The sequence below is a fragment of the Bos taurus genome, chromosome 2 (assembly GCF_002263795.3).
Source record: "Bos taurus isolate L1 Dominette 01449 registration number 42190680 breed Hereford chromosome 2, ARS-UCD2.0, whole genome shotgun sequence".
NCBI classification, from domain to species: Eukaryota; Metazoa; Chordata; class Mammalia; order Artiodactyla; family Bovidae; genus Bos; species Bos taurus.
In genome coordinates, this window is record NC_037329.1 from 99,842,060 (window position 1) to 99,858,111 (window position 16,052).

At 36.9% G+C, this 16,052-nt stretch overlaps 1 protein-coding gene across 6 annotated transcripts in view; it reads right to left on the reverse strand.

The window, feature by feature from the left end:
* ERBB4 (erb-b2 receptor tyrosine kinase 4) overlaps positions 1 to 16,052 on the reverse strand; it is a 1,290,018-nt gene that overhangs the window by 624,216 nt on the left and 649,750 nt on the right. The gene's annotated exons all lie outside the window — the stretch shown is intronic.

A 16,052-nucleotide genomic window follows, 5' to 3' on the forward strand; every position in this document is an offset into this window, starting at 1 on the left:
ATTTTCCAGGCAAGAGTACTGGAGTGGGGTGCCATTTCCTTCTCCAATGCATGAAAGTGAAAAGTGAAAGTGAAGTCGCTCAGTCGCGTCCGATTCTTAGCGAACCCATGGACTGCAGCCTACCAAGCTTCACCATCCATGGGATTTCCAGGCAAGAGAACTAGAGTGGGGTGCCATTGCCTTCTCCACCTACTACATGTGACTAAATCAATTTGCCCCCAATAAATAAAAGCCTGCATACAAAATATGTGGTTCATATTTTTTTCTATTTCACCTGTTTATTAAGTTTATTTTCAGTGAAAAAAGACTTTTTTATGAATTTCTTAGCCAGATATACTGCTACATAAATAGACCAAAAGATAGAAAGTGCTTTCAAGCACTTAAGGAAAAATACTCCAGTGAGATTCCTTCCCTTTCTATGCCTCCTGTTGGTCCATTTACCAAACAACGCTTGACTCTCTAAAAATCATACTTATCTATTATAGCAAAGACATTTTTGAGCATTGTTCCCTAATATGTGTGTATGTTGTTATTTAAACATTTGAAACATTCACTGCTACTTTACTAATAAGAAACCTCGAAAAAAAATGTAAACACTATTAAATAGTGCATTTTGTGAAACAGTAAGTTCAATATTGAAAAACTTTAAATATTTTCAGAAAATAAATGTCTTGTCATATTACAGATGCTTTGTTTAAAATTGCCATGCAAATGTTGAAGGCCACATACTATTATTAGCTTGTATCTCAAGATTCATTTTCAGCAGGGCAAAGTTCATCATTAAAGACAGCATATGGAAATCCATATTTCATATAGTCTTCTTAATCACATCAATAGCTTGCTGCTTTCTTGTCAGATCTGATTAGCTCATCTCTGTTTTTAACCTTGTAGTGCAGCTGAAGAGCACAACACCTAAGAGTATAAGCATGTCAGCGCTGCTCTTTTTTTTTTTTTTTTTTTTAACCCCATTTGTGTTTATGTATCATTTTGCTTCAACCTAAACCTCTTAACGGAGAAGGCAATGGCATCCCACTCCAGTATTCTTGCCTGGAAAATGCCCTGGGCGGAGGAGCCTGGTAGGCTGCAGTCCATGGAGTTGCTAAGAGTCAGACACGACCAAGCGACTTCCCTTTCCCTTTTCACTTTCATGCATTGGAGAAGGAAATGGCAACCCACTCCAGTGTTCTTGCCTGGAGAGTCCCAGGGACAGGGGAGCCTGGTGGGCTGCTGTCTCTGGGGTCGCACAGAATCGGACATGACTCAAGTGACTTAGCAAACCTCTTAAAAGAACTTTATTCATTTGTGAAGTGCTAGTTTAGTTAAAACTCAGTAATAATAACTATAAAACCACTTCATCAGGAACTCTATCCTCAGCCATACATTGAAAGCACCATTGCCCACCCCTCTGTGCCATGGAACCCCCACTCTTCTCTCAGAGCTCCTGATGTTAAGTGCCTTGTATCGGATGTTTGACCAGCATACAGACTAAGGAAGCACACCAGTGTCAACCCCATATATTAGGAAAGCTTACACTGTCCTTTTTTTTTTTTTTTTTTTACATCTTTTTAGATGAAAAGGTATGTAAAAAACCAGATTCCAACAGGTGACCTTGCAGGGAAAAAAGTTGGAACTTGCTATCCTACATTTAACAGACTGGATTTCTACCTTCTACTGGCCTCTACCTTAAACACACATTATGTTGCAATGCCACTAAACTGTTTCTTTCATCTTCCCCAACACTTTGTACCTCCATGTTTTTTTCCTGTCCTCGCTCTCCCTTCATGTGGCATGGTCTGCCATACATGCTCTTGTGCTTGAAACATTCATGTCACTTACATGACACTTCTGTGACACACTGGTGCAGAATTAATCATTCTTTCTTCCAAACGTTATAAATTAAGCTAGTTAGATTTATACTGCACATAGCAATAAATGAATGTATAAGTGAAAACTAAAAGTTGCTCAGTCGTATCTGACTCTTTGTACCCCATGGCAAAGCACAATGGAGTGGGCTGCCATTTCCTCAAAATAAACCACAGTACATGGTTACTACTGATGATATAATCAGGTGGACAAAAGATCATTCTTTATCATTATTAATTTTGAAAATGCTAAAACAATGCTGGGGAAACAATGAAGAAATACAAATCTTTAAAGATGAAAAATATTATATATAATATAAATCTTTCTTGTACAAAGTTCATGAAATAAATGCATATTGAGTGCCATCTATATGCCTAGATATAGATTCAGGATAAAAAGAGACAGTCCTTGCTCATCCATAATTTTCAGACTAATGGGTGGTATATAAGTTAGTAGCAATTAGTGCTAATAAGGGGCTGTCTTGGCTATCATAAGAATATAACAAAAAGACCTAAGTGAACCACAGTGTCATAGATTTCCATGAGGAAGTGGTCTTTTAAACAGATCTACAGGAAAAGGTTATATAAAAATAAGTAGTAGTAGTAGTAAAGGAAAGGAAGTGCCAAGAAAAAAGGGAAACTGAATTTGAGATCCTGAGATCATGGGGAGCAAGAACCATTTGGGAGTCAAACTCAAGGTAGGACATCTGGAATACAGAAAATAAGGACCTACCCAATGGGGAAGATGGAGACATGGGGCCAGGATAGAGAGCCTTGCAATCATTGCTAGTAAAAATTGTGAATGACTTTGAATAAACAGCCCACTGAGAGGTCCTTCAATCAAATGGAGGGCATTCCTAGAGAAGCCTTCTGGGTTATCTGATTCTATAGGGTTCTGTGCCTTTACGTTTGGCTGGGCTGTTTTTCCACTTTATAGAGACCCAAGTTAACTTTCCTGAACTTCTCTGGTGGCTCAGATGGTAAAGAATCTGCCTCCAATGCAGTAGACTTATGCAGTAGACCTATTCGTTCCCTGGGTTGGGAAGATCCCCTGGAGAAGGAAATGATCACCCACTCCAGTATTCTTAACTGGAGAATCCCATGGACAGAGGAGCCTGGTGGCCTATAGTCCATGGAGCCGCAAAGAATTGGACATGACTGAGTGACTAACACTTTCACTTTCACAAGTTAACATCTGGAGAGCTGCTACTGCTGCTAAGTCACTTCATCTGTGTCCGACTCTGTGCGACCCCATGGACGGCAGCCCACCAGACTCCCCTGTCCCTGGGATTCTCCAGGCAAGAACACTGGAGTGGGTTGCCATTTTCTTCTCCAGTGCATGAAAGTGAAAAGTGAAAGTTAAGTCGCTCAGTTGTATCTGACTCATAGCAAGCGACCCCATGGACTGCAGCCTACCAGACTCCTCCATCCATGGGATTTTCCAGGCAGGAGTACTGGAGTGGGGTGCCATTGCCTTCTCCGTGGAGAGCTGATTTAAGTGCAAATGATTCCTGTCCATAGACATACAAATAATTTTGTTCAATAAAGGTGATATTGATTTCTCTCCTATAAAAATGGTGATTTCAAGCATTATCATTTTATTATAGGATAAAGTTTTGTATCTATTAAAAGAATCATTTGAGCATTCCTTATTGCCTGTGTGTTTGTGTGTTAGTCATTAATCAACCTCAAGCCATCTTCAAAATTTATCATATAATCCTTAAGGTGCTATTGTTTTAATTATAAAAATAACATAATTGCATTTCAAAAAACTTAGAAAAATTGTATCATAATCCAAGTAAACACACATACTAACTGCTAATATTTTAGTTTTATCAACGGAAAAAAGACTCAGCAATTGTGAGAAAACAGTTTATAATGTTAATCAAAAATATGTATTTAAAAAAAATCCTGGATTTGTGTACTGACAATGACATTGGTAGTTGTCTGAATGTGATAGAGCAATGAAGAGAGAAACACAGAAAGAAGGGAGGAAAAATGGAAGGAAGGAAGGAGAAAAGGAAGAAAGGAAATAAGATAAATTCATTGCAAAATGCTTTATTTCTCTACTCTCATTTCACTGTTAAATCACTACTTTTTGTATTTGTAATACTGTCTGGTGAGTGCAGTGAATTCAAGCATAAAGATAGGAATATGTTTAAATTACCTTCTAGAACAGCTCCAGCAGAACAACTTCACAGATTACTTCACTGAACAAATCAGCCAGCAGTAAGAGTGGTTCATAGGTGACAAAAAGTGTTCACAGTTATGTGAGTGGGAAAAATTGTCAAGTACTGCTACTGCTCCTAGTCACTTCAATCGAGTCTGACTCTGTGACCCCAGAGACGGCAGCCCACCAGGCTCCCCCATCCCTGGGATTCTCCAGGCAAGAACACTGGAGTGGGCTGCCATTTCCTGCTCCAATGCATGAAAGTGAAAAGTGAAAGTGAAGTCGCTCAGTTGTGTCCGACTCTTAGAAACCCCATGGGCTGAGGCCTACCAGGCTCCTACGTCCACGGGATTTTCCAGGCAAGAGTACTGGAGTGGGGTGCCATTGCCTTCTCCATGCCAAGTACTAAAATTGTCTCAATACTGTCAGTAATATAACTATTCTAGTCCTATGAAACTAATGCCTCTAATGTATTAGAAAGAGAAAAGGGGAAAATATAGTTAAATAATAACAATTTATTATATCATTATCTTTTAGAAAATATCATATTTGAAGTTTAAAATGTCTCAAGCAGCAGTAAATATCCGCTTAAGAAGTTATCACTTTTTTCCCAAGATATCTGAATATAAACTAAAATTTCCTAAAAAATAATAAAATAATCTTAAATCTTAAGGCCAGTCTTACTGACCAACCTCTAAAACCATCATCTCTTAAAATGTTGTAGCCAAGAGATCTTATAAATCATCTTGTCTGTACTGGGTTGAGTAGTGTGTGTGCTCAGTTGTATCCAACTCTTTGTGACCTCATGGACTGTAGCCTACCAGGCTCCTCTGTCCATGGAATTTTCCAGGCAAGAATATTGAAGTGGGGAGTCATTTCCTACTCCAGGGAATCTTCCTGACCCAGGGATCGAATTCACATCTCTTGCATTGGCAGCAGATTCTTTACCACTAGTGCCACCTGGGAAGCCCAGATTGAATAGTTAGTTATGTTATGTCCTCAAAAGTTATGTCCCCCAGAAACTCAGAATATGAACTTCTTTAGAAATAGGGTTTTGCAGATGCAATTAGGTCAGGAGAGTTCCTAATTCAATGATTCAATGACTTGAGTCATTACAAAAAAAAAGAGAGAGAGAGCCAAAGAGACAGAGAGAGACATACTGGGAGAACTCCACATGAAGACTGAGGCAGAGATGAGAGAGGAGTGTCTACCAGTCAAAAAATGCCAAGGACACCCGCAACCACCAGAAGGTGGGAGAGAGGCATTGAACAGTTTCTTCAGAGCACCCAGAAGGAATCAACCCTATTGATTCTCTGATTTTGGACTTCCAGTTTCCAGATCTGTGAGAGAATAAATGGTTGTTGCATAAAATCACTCTATTTGTCATACTTTGTTGCAGCAGTCCCAGGAAACTAAGACATTACTAAAGGGTTTTACTGTGTAGATGAATACACTGGATCTGAAGAAGATAAATGATTCATTCAGGATCATATAGCTGATTATTGCTAGAATCAGTATTAGAAGTCATTACCTACCAAGCAGTATTTTAGTAAATTTATTATTTATTAAAGTTTGAGAAAGTAATAAAAACAAGGGAAGTGCTTAATATTTAGGGCATTTAAAAGGGAAGTTTTACTTGAAATAATTTAACCAGGTTAGAATCCACTTAAGTTTAGAATTTTAAGGGCTATATTTTCTGTGACTTCATCTTTTCAATGGAGTATTATTAGTGACACTACACATTTCTGGCATTCATAACATTCAAAATCTGTTTGATATGAAAAATAACAATGTAATTATTTTAATGTTCTTTGAATATTTAAATTATAAATTTTTATCATCAGGCACAATTAAAGAAAAAGAATTCATGAGGAAGAATAAAACGAGTTTTTAGAGTACAAACATTTTACTGTTAATATCAGTTACCTATGAGCTTACAATAAATTAATATTCAGAGCTGCTGTTATTAAAGGCACAGGGTTTAACAGACATATAGATCAGTGGCAGCTCAGCAGTAAAGAATTTGCATACCAATGCAGGAGTCCTGGGTTTACTCCCTGGGTTGGAAAGATCTGCTGGAGAAGGAAATGGCAACCCACTCCAGTATTCTTCCTGGAAAATCCCATGGACAGAGAAGCCTGGCAGGCTACAGTCCATGGGGTCACAAAGAGTTGGACAAGATTGAACAAGTAACACTTTCATGCATATATATATATGTATAGATATAGATATAGATATATACATGCATATATATATATATATATATATAGAGAGAGAGAGAGAGAGAGAGAGAGAGAGAGATGGAGAGAAAATACTGTGTGATTTTAGATGCGAAATGTGAAAAACCAAACAAATGAACAAACAAAACAAAACTGCTACAGAAAACAAACTGGTAGTAGACAGAGAGAGAGGAAGGGTGAGAAAAACTGGTCAAGATTAAGGGGCACAGACTTTCAGTTGTAAAATAGGTAGTTAATGGAATGAAAAGTGTAGTACAGTCGATAATATTAGGCAATAATATTAGCACAGTCAATAATTTTACAGTCAATAATATTAGAATAACTTTTTTTACAAATGGTTATTACATTTAATTTGGTGATCAATTTGTAATATGTACAAATGTTGATTCACTATTCTATACCTGAAATGAATATGATATTATATGCCAATTATACTTGATTAAAAATAAGGGATTTTCCAGGCAAGAATACTGGAGTGGGTTGCCAATTCCTTCTCCAGGGTATCTTCACAACCCAGGAATCAAACTCAGGTCTCCTGCATTGCAGGCAGATTGTTTACCAACGGAGCCACCAGGGAGGGATGCCCAAATAAATAGAGGGATAGGGTTGAAGTGTGAGTTCAAATTATCACTACTTAAATTATCTAGGATGTCAGGCTCTCGGTGAGTGATCACACCATCCTGGTTATCTGGATCATTAAGATCTTCTTTGTATAGTTCTTCTGTGTATTCTTGACACTCTTTTTTAATCTCTTCAACTTCTATTAAGATTCTTACCATTTCTGATCTTTATCATGCCCATTGTTGCATGAAATGTTCCCTTGATATCTAAAATTTTATTGAGGATATCTCTAGTCTTTTTCATTCTGTTATTTTCCTCTACTTTGCACTGTTCTTTTAAGAAGGGCTTCTGATTTTTCCTTGTTATTCTCTGGTCCTCTGCTTCCAGTTCGGTATACTTTTCCCTTTCTCTCTTGCTTTTTGCTTCTCTTCTTTCCTCAGCTACCTGTAAAGCCTTCTCAGAAAACTATTTTGAAGTCTGAAGTCAAGTGGGCCATGAATTCATTACTACAAACAAGGTTGGTAGAGGTGATGAAATTTCAGTTGAGCTACTTAAAATCTTAAAAGATAATACTGTTAAAGTGCTGCACTCCACATGTCAACAAATTTGGAAAATTCAGCAGTGACCACAGAACTGGAAATGGTCAGTTTTCATTCCAATCCCAAAGAAGGGCAGTGCCAAAGAACATGCAAATTACCATACAATTGTGCTCGTTTCCAATGTTAGTAAGGTTATCCTCAAAATCCTTCAAGCTAGTCTTTAGCAGTATGTGAACTGAGAGCTTCCAGATCTACAAGCTGAGTTTAGAAAGGGCAGAGGAACCAGGGATCAACTGCCAACATTTGTTGCATCATAGAGAAAGAAAGGGAGTTTCAGAGAAACATCCATTTCTTCAATAACTACACTAAAGTCTTTGTGTGGGTCACAACAAACTGTGGAAATTTCTTAAAGAGATGGGAATAGCAGACCATCTTACCTGTCTCTTGAGAAATCTGTATGCAGATCAAGAAGCAACAGTTAGAACATAACATGGAACAACGGACTCTGTCAAAATTGCTAAAAGAGTGTCAAGGCTGTATATTGTCACCTTGCTTATTTAATTTTATGCAGAGTACATCATGCAAAATGTCAGGCTGGATAAATCCCAGGCTAGAATGGAGAATGCCGGGAGAAATATCAACAACCTCAGATATACAGATGATACTACTTTGATGGCAGAAATTGAAGAGGGACTAAAGAGCCTCTTGATGAAAGTGAAAAAAGAGAGTGGAAAAGCTGGCTTAAAACTCAACATTCAAAAATCAAAGATTATGGCATCCAGTCTCATCATTTCATGACAAATAGATGGGGAAAAATGGAAGCAGAGACAGATTTTATTTTCTTGGGCTCCAAAAATCACTGTGGACAGTGACTGCAGCCATGAAATTAAAAGATGCTTGCTCTTTGGAAGGAAGGCTATGACAAACCTAAATGGCATATTAAAAAGCAAACACATGACTTTGCTGACAAAGGTCCATGTAGTCAAAAGTGTGATTTCTCCTGTAGTCATGTATAGAGGTGAGAGTTTGACCATAAAGAAGGCTGAGCACTGACAAATTGATGCCTTCAAAGTGTGGTGTTGGAGAAGATTCTTGAGAGTCCCTTGGTCAGAAAGGAGATCAAACCAGTCAATCCTAAAGGAAATCAACCCTGAATATTCATCGGAAGGACTGATGCTGAAGCTGAAGCTCTAAAACTTTGGCCATCTGATGCAAAGAACAGACTCACTGGAGAAGACTGATGCTGGGAAAGATTGAGGGTGAAAGGAGAAGAGGGTGGTAGAGGATGAGATGGTTAGATATCATTGACTCAATGGACATGAATCTGAGCAAACTCCAGAAGATAGTGAAGGACAGAGAAGCCTGAATTTGCAGTTTACAGGGGTCAAAGAGTTGAACTTGACTTAGCAACTGAACAATAATAACAAATTCTCATTCACACCACTCACTAATTTTCTCATCATGAGCAAATCAATTTCTGTCTAAGCCTCACTCTCCTCATCTATAAAATTGGATGCAAATCCTAGCTACCTCAAGTGCATCATACAAACCCAAACTGATCTGCCCTGCTTGATATTTACTTTACTAAGATAAAAATCCATGCATGAATTCTGCCATTGTACTCTCATTTACAGAAACTGTGATGTTATATTTTTCAATATTAATATTTACATTATAACTTCATGTATTTATTCTTTTCTGAATAGAACTATGTCCACAATAAACATTTCTAAAAGTTCTTTTTCTGTTTTTTGAACCATGAAAATCACAACAAGGCAAGACAAATAGTTACCAGATTATTGTTGTTGTTGTTGTTCCGTCGCCCAGTCATTTCCAAGTCTTTGCAATCCAATGGACAGCAACAGGCTAGGCTTCCCTGTCCCTCGCCATCTACTGAAGTTTGCCCAAGTTCATGTCCAATGCTTCAGTGATGCCATCCAGCCATCTCATCCTCTGATGTCCTCTTTTCCTTCTGTCCTCACTCTTTCCCAGCATCAGGGACTTTTCCAATGAAATCTGTTGTTCGCATCTGATGACCAAAATACTGGAGTTTTTGCTTCAGCATCAGTCCTTCCAATGACTATTCAGGGTTGATTTCCCTTAAGATCGACTGGTTTGATCTGTGCTGTCCAATGGACTCTCAGGAGTCTTCTCCAGCTCCACAGTTCAAAGGCATCAATTATCAGTGCTCTGCCTTCTTTATGGTCCAACCCTCACAATCCTATGTGACCACTAGGAAGACCATAGCCTTGACTGTATGGACCTTTGTTGGCAAAGTAATGTCTCTGTTTTCAACACACTGTCCAGGTTTGTCATAGCTTTCCTGCCAAGAAGCAAACGTCTTCTGATTTCATGGCTGAAGTCACCATCCGCAGTGATTTTAGAGCCCAAGAAGAGGAAATACGTTGCTACTTCTACCTTTTCTCCTTCTATTTGCCATGCAATAATGAGGCCAGATGCCATGATCTTAGTTTTTATAATATTCAGTTTTAAGCTGACTTTTTCACCCTCCTCCTTTACCCTTATCAAGAGGCACATCTGAGGTTGCTGATGTTTCTCCCATTTTTTGATTCCAGTTTGTAACAGATCCAGCTCAGCATTTCTCATGATGTGCTCAGCGTATAGATTAAACAAACAGGGTGGCAGCAGACAGCTCTATCACACTCCTTTCTCAATCTTGAACCAATCAGTTGTTCCATACAGGGTTCTAACTGTTGCTTCTTGACTTGCATACATGTTTCTCAGGAGACAGGTAAGACGACCTGGTATTCTTCTCTTTAAGAGCTTTCCACAATTTACCATGATCCACACAGTCAAAGGCTTTGGTGTAGTTGATGAAACAGAAGTAGATGTTTTTCTGGAATTCTCTAGCTTTGTCTGTGATCCAGCAAATGTTGGCAATTTGATCTCTGGTTCCTCTTTCTTTTCTAAATCCAGCTTGGACATCTGGAACTCCTTGATTCACATAATACTGAAGCCTAGCATGTAAGATTTTAAGCATGACCCTTACTAGCATGGGAGATGAATGCAATTATCCAGTGGTTAGCACATTCTTTAGTACTACCCTTCTTGGGAATTGGGATGAGGATTGACCTTTTCCAGTCCAGTGGCCACTGTTGGGTTTTCCAGATTTGCAGACATATTGAATGCAACACCTTGACGGCATCATCCTTTAGGGTTTTGAATAGTTCTACTCGAATTTCATCCCATCTACTAGCTTTATTAACAGCAGTTCTACCTAAGGCCTACTTGACTTTGCTCTCCAGAATGTGTGATTCTGGGTGGCTGACCACACCATTGTAGTAATCTGGTTCATTAAAATCTTTTTTGGACAGGTCTTCCATGCATTCTTTCCATCTCTTCTTGATCTCTTCAGGCCTACTAGGTTTCTACAATTTCTGTCCTTTATCATACCCATCTTTGGGCAAAATGTTCCCTTGATAACTCCAGTTTTCCTGAAAAGATTTCTAGTCTTTCCCTTCCTGCTTTCTTTTTGTTTATACACTGTTCCTTGAAGAAGGCCTTCTTGTCTCTCCATGGTGTTCTTTGGAAATCTGCCTTTAGTTGGATATACCTTTTCCTTCTCCCTTGATTTTCACTTCTCTTCCTTCTTTAGCAATTTTTAAGGCCTCCTCAGATAACCACTTTGCCTTCTTGCTTTTCTTGTCCTTTGGGATGGTTTTGTTCACTGCCTCCTGTACAATATTACAGACCTCCGTCCATAGTTCTTCAGGCACACTGTTTACAAGTTCTAATCCTTGAATCGATTACCAGATAACCTACTTTAAATAGAATGGGTCTCCAGGAAGAAGTTTACATGGTTAAAGTCTCTGTAAGTGTTTATTACATTTTCTTGTAAGAACTAACACAGTCCTAAATTTTACCAAATACTATGTAATATATTCCCATAAAAATAATTGTTCCTTTTTTTAAATCTTATCCACTTTCTATGACTGAAAAATTTTCCTAAAATCCAATATAATGTTCTTTTGAATGTTGTAACTATAAAGGTTTTAGACAACTGTTGCCCAATGTCATTGTTTCTTAAATTTGTTTAATGTTCTAATTATTCTATTTGTTTCTGCATAACATTCCTAAATATATTCTCATATTTGTATGCTTTTCTTTTTTATTCAATTTAAAATAAGGGAAAAAAGGAAAACAACTTTTCTTATCTCCTCCTTCAATTATGCCATGCATTGAAAAACCTCTACCAAGATGACCATCTTCTACTAAGCATTCTCTTTCAACTGTTTGTATTGACCAAAAATTGGGATTACCCAGTAGGTGATTCGCTATGCCATGAAATATATTGATTATTCTGACAAAGCAGTAGTTTAATGATAATCTATATTTTATGCATGAGTATGAGTCTTCAGTAAATATAGTTAATAAAATGATATTAAAAGAACATTACATTTACTTTTGTTAACTCCACTCAGGTTTTATTTGAAAATCTTCCTCAGAAACAGAGTTCCTATTCATTTTATTAGTAAGAATTTGGTGTATGAAAGTAGGACACAGCAGAATCATTCATCTCTTAGTTTGTATATACTACCATATTTATAACACAAATTAGTGACATCAATAAAGTTAATACCCACAGGTAAAAATAATCCCTGAAAATAAGCATAATTAATTTAGGGAAAAATAGATATCATATTCGTATTAATGCTCATTAAACCCTCTAAAAATTCTTTATGGAATGAAAGAAAGGATTTATCAGGTCATTTCCAACCATGAATCTGCCAGGCACTAAACAATTTTTAGTCTTTTGAATGAATGTCCACTCGGGGAATGTGAAAGTGGGTTTTTGCGTGGGCAGTGAATTCTATAACACTTTAGAATTATACATTGCATCATTATAATAAAAAAGCCATAAAAATACCTGTGGGATTAACATAGTTCGGGCTGTAGGAGTTCCTGCAGCTTCAGTGAGTTTGTGCATACTGCAGTCATCCTACTTTTTTTCTAACACAGCACTTTAAATATTCCTAGAAGGTTATCTTAATATTCAGACTATTTTGAAAACAACTGCATTTTCTACGAGATTCCACAAGATTTTTCTGAGTGCTTACTATGTATGCAGCATTATCCCAGATTGTGAAGACAGTAACAACAAGAACAGCAACAATAATAATATTTTTTAAAAATATCCAGGCAGTTCCCAATTTATAAAAATTCAACATCTAGCAATTTGTTAAATTTAATATACTCAGCTAGTTATACCCATGTAAAATGGAGCAGGTGGGACACTTACAAATATATTTATAACAGTGCTACTCATTCTGTTTCTTGGGTGCTCAGCGGAAAGTTCAGCCTGATACATGCAATGGTATCCTGGACCAGCCCCTCTTGAAGCTGAAAGATGTTGCAAAATTTAGAAGACAGAAACATAAGTAACTAATGAGAATGAGGTAGTGACTCAATAGGAATGTTAGATCAAAAGTTAGTAAATCCAGGTTTATGTGATTGAAAAATTGTTCTTAACATTATACTAAAAATATTTTAAATAGCAATAGTATTTTGATCACACAGTAAACCTTCAATAGACAAAATTCATTTGAAATGCAAATTCTAGCATACAGAAATTTTAATTGTTTAAAAAGTCAGTATATAACAAAACATAGTTAACACTCAATACCATTTTAAAATAGGTCACTAAAATTTAGTTCCAGTGATGGCCATAGCTGATATAGTAGGACTTTTGTGTTAGATGTCACATCCAAATTTTCTCAACCAACGTCTATTGAATGTTTCTGTTGTGGCTGTTCCAGAAAATGTTTCAGAACTGGAGATGGAACATTCAATAAATGTATACACCATAAGCAAAAATTAAAATATACAACTGCAGATGATGATGAATGAATAAAAAATCAGCAATTAAGATGATTTTTAAAACACTCTTTTTTCCACTGTATTTGACCAACAACCACTCTAAAACATAAATGAGATGAGGGGCCTAAGATACACATAAAACAAAACAATGATAAAATAAATGTCTTTGTTCAGCAAGATTAAAGATGTGCATACAGATTGCAAAGTAATAGGAATAGTATATCCTTAAGTATTACAGCACTGTGTTTAAATACCCTCCTTAAATGTTATCTTGCTTCTGAAATGAATAGTCATACTCCTTCAAGAAGGGAGATATATACTGATGTTTTTTGCCAGATAGCAGACTTAGAAACAAACTTGAATGAGAAAGGCTGCTGCATAAAACTTTAATTACTTTTGTTCCACGTGATACAGAAAATATTATTTAATTGGCCATTAAGCTTTATCCCATAGTCTGAACAGCAAAGAGAACAGAGCAAAATGAATGGAAAGTTAAGTTTGATAAAAGGGAAAATCAGAGGCACTCGAGAGAAGCATGAACACACATGCATGGTGCCTAGATGTCTTCTCTAGTTCTTGAGCTGAGTTAGTATCTGTGCTGGAGAGGAGTACAATGGATGGCAAAGTGAAAATTAAATTGACAGGCTTGACTTAACTGAGAATTAACTGGAAAGGCTATGCTGAGTCTCTAAAAGGAGCATCTTCGTTGGCATGGGGAGAATAAGGAAGCATGATAATGCACAGGAGCTTAGCAAGTAAGGAGGACAGAAGGATTATAGACAGACTAGCTATATGGAGAGGGTCCAGTTTACATTACATTGTTTTCCTACACTGATCATGAAGTAGAGACTGAGAAAGCCACATTGTGACCATCCCTTTCTTCCTTCTGTACACGCACACACCTTTAGAGGTTTTCAATGAATCATCTGAGCCGCAGAACTAAAGAGGACGCTGCAAAATTCCAGTGGTGTACACAGTCAGTCAGTGACAGATGAAAGGCCAAGAAAGATGAAAGGGGCCTGGGATTTCCAATCAGGAAAAAAAAAATCTATATATGTATGCCAATCCTAAAGGGAATCAGTCCTGAATATTCATTGGAAAGACTGATGCTGAAGCTGAAGCTCCAATACTTTGGCCACCTGATAAAAAGAACTGACTCATTAGAAAAGACCCTGACGCAGGGAAAGATTGAAGGCAAGAGGAGAAGAGGACGACAGAGAATGAGATGGTTGGATATCATCACTGACTTGATGGACATGAGTTTGAGCAAGCTTGGGGAGCTGGTGATGGACAAGGAAGCCTGGTGTGCTGCAGTCCATGGGGCTCCAAAGAGTCAGATGCGGCTGAGCAACTGAACTGATATATGTGTGCATATGTGTATGTATGAAATATATGGAATGAAAAAATGCATAATTTCAATCAGAGGCACAGATCAATGAAAAATATCCTTACACACCTCAAGACAAGATCTGATCCAACATTCCTACAGACTCAGACACCCTACTCCGTACTTTATAAGGTGGGAGAGTTGAGGATCTGGAGGATCCTATGGACCCTGCATACACCCTTCACTCTGACTCTATGGTCATGCAAATTTCCCTCAGTCAATATATCAGACACCACCAGCTGTGGTGGAGCAAAGAGATGAAGACATTACATGTCCCAAAGTAAGCATGATCTAATGTGAATGGTTTGCTTTATTCCAATTTAATTAATAAACCAAACCAGACAAGAAGGCAATCAAAATTTTTAAACTGAGCTAATAATCAACAATTTTTACCCAAAACCTAGTTGATGGGTGTTCAAAGGAAGATAGGATCAATAAAAAACAAATACTAAATAAATACACTTTCTCTGTTCCACTGTATGTCAGTGAATAAATATGGTGAACCTACAATAGTTGTCAGTGCTGATGAGCTAGCTCCAGAAAGCAAGTTTTAGGTGAAACCCAAAACATCCAATAGTCTGATTTATAAAGAAGAAAGGACAGAAGGAAAAGAAGGAAGGGATGGAAGAAAGAGAGGGAAGCAAACAAAGTCATCAACCAAGACTTCCTAAGATCACCATTAATTTTTCTTAGAAAAGATATCTTTTCCTAATATACAAATGAAATATAAAATATGATTATCAAAATAATATATACGTTCCATTATCCTCAAGGCCATATAATACATAAGGGCAGCCAGATTTGATTAATTAAGGTGTTTAAGATCATTTTTTCAAAAAAATAAAAGAGGTCCCACTGAGAAATAGATCTATTTGCACACCAGTGTTTCTTTGAAAAACATTCAGATTCAGTGTGCTGTGTTACTAAAAATATAAAACTTTGTTTTCTATAATTGTTAGAAGTATTCTTCCAATTGTTGTTATAATATTTATGTTTCAGGTACATCACTGTAAATTTTTATATAGTCATGTATATCAATTTTCTTGTATCTAATACTTTTCATATTTAAAAATTTCTTACTATCTGAAAACGTTTAAATGTGTAACTATATTTTCTTATAGAATGTATAGGATTTGATTTGTATATTTAACTTCCTAGTATCTTTGGAATTCATTTTTTCTCACATTCTTTCACCAAATAATATCTAATTTTCCCCAAACAATGATTCTGAACAAGTACGTATTATTTGTCATTTAGAAGCTATCATCTTTTAGACATAAGAGTTATTCTACAAAACTGTTTATCTCGAACTACAATCCAAAGGAAGTCTTAAACATCACACTGAAGAGAGGAATAGAATTCAACCAGAGTGAGCAACAGCAAAAAAGCAAACAAAAAAATAAAACAGCATAATTAACAGAGAAAGTATTCCTAGGAAACAGATGGGGGTCATTT